Below are 1882 nucleotides of genomic sequence, written 5' to 3'. Positions count from 1 at the left end.
CGATATGCAGAGATAAATGAGAAATTTATCTTGGATTGAGGAATTAAATATCGATTGTCTAATAATAGTGTCTATCTAATCAAAACAGCCTATATTTTTAAATTGCCTACCTTTGGCAACATTTATCCCTCCTGCTGGGTGTTGTCCTCTCCACAAGGACATCAGCTGTCTAGGGCAGGAAGACTGCTCAGTGGGACAGCAGCCATCTGCTGAGGATGTGTTGGTGCCTGGGGATACATGGTTCCCAAAGATGGGTCCCAGATTCTAGCCAAAGACACTGGGTGAATGAAAAGAGTGGATGTGCATTATGGAAACCATGTGTTACCAACAAGCACACAAGTCCTAGAGGGGACTGCTATTGTAATAGCACAGCCTGTGGCTTAGCAGTTAGCCAGCCCCTCCCCCATTAAGGAGAAGTTCGCTTTTCCATCCTAAATACAGGAGAGTTAACAGGTAGATGATGATGCATTGTCATAGCTTAGCAAACGTGGTTTTCCCTACCTCCCAAAGTATGAAAGAGTAGAAACAATGCATACTTTTAATCCCCTTTCTTTTTCTTCTCTATACTCTTAATCAAATCACTACATATATAAATCTGAAAAACAATGTTGATCATATTTTATTTCTAACTGGTTACAGACCATAACATGGCCACTTCTTGTATCTTTTTAAGGAGGCTCCTCACCAAGGAAGAGCCCAAGACAGGGCTTGAATTCATGACCCTGAGATCAAGAGTTGGACACCCAATCGACTGAGCCACCCAGGCACCCTTCCTATATGTATTAGTTACAAACAAATGTCCTTGGTTTATTTATTTTTTTAAGATTTTATTTATTTATTTGACAGAGAGAGAGATAGCCAGAGCAAGAACACAAGCAGGGGGAGTGGGAGAGGTAGAAGCAGGCTTCTCGTGGAGCCAGGACCCTGATGCAGGCTTGATCCCAGGACCCAAAGGCAGATGCTTAATGACTGAGCCACCCAGGTGCCCCTCTCCTTGGTTTAAATAGTATTTTAAAGGTAAACCATTTCTAGGATTCCTAAAGACATTACTCAATTGTATCTTCCATTTTATAAATGAGATAATGGTATTCCTATTTCATTCTTACTTTTCACTTTTTTTTTAATTTTAACAGTTTTTATTTAAAGTCGTGTATAAGATTACTTTATTCCTGCATTTTCTCAATTGTTTCTACCTTTGATTCGCCCTGTTCCTTTCGGGGTTGGTGAGATTTGACTTTATGTTCAGGACCTTTTGCAGTCTTTGTCCCGTTACAGAATAGTGCCAACCCCCTCGCCAGGATGAATGCCAGTTGTACCATTCGCCTTCCCCCGAGGTACTTGTTCAGTGTAGATGACATAGTTCTTCCTGTAAACCTGGACTCCTTTGCCAGTTTGCTGACCTTTGTCGTGTCCTTGCACAACCTGTACTTCCTCATCCTTTCGGATGGACATGGATTGAACGTTCTAGTTCTGTCTCAGCTCTTTGGAAAGAGGAAAAGGCATAATCTTCCTGAGAATGTGGGAAAGTGCCTTGAAATGACTTTTACTGTCCTTGCTATGGTCAGAAGTCATAAAAGGATTGGACTTCATTTTGGCTGCTAGCGCTTCCTTAATTTTTATTTTTATTTTTTTAAGATTTACTTATTTTTATTTTAGAGACAGAAAGAGAGAGCACACATGTATAAGTAGGAGGAGGGGCAGAGAGAGAGGGAGAGGAAAAGAATCTCAAGCAGACTCCTCCCTGCAGAGCGCAGAACCCTACTCGGGCTGGGTCCCACCACCCTGAGACTATGACCTTAAGACCACGGCCTGAGCCAAAATTGAGCCACCCAGGCTCCCCTTTAATTTTTACTTTTAAATGCAAGTATAAGCTCCAAGCCCT

General features: G+C 41.9%; 1 pseudogene; it reads right to left on the bottom strand.

Annotated features, from left to right (window-relative positions):
- Nucleotides 1–1163: 1163 nt before the first annotated feature.
- Nucleotides 1164–1590, bottom strand: LOC116866442 (annotated as a pseudogene).
- Nucleotides 1591–1882: the final 292 nt, after the last annotated feature.

Source organism: Lontra canadensis, unplaced genomic scaffold (genome assembly GCF_010015895.1).
Source record: "Lontra canadensis isolate GAN:19392208 unplaced genomic scaffold, GSC_riverotter_1.0 scaffold9, whole genome shotgun sequence".
NCBI lineage: Eukaryota > Metazoa > Chordata > Mammalia > Carnivora > Mustelidae > Lontra > Lontra canadensis.
This window is presented reverse-complemented; position numbering and strand designations above follow the sequence as displayed.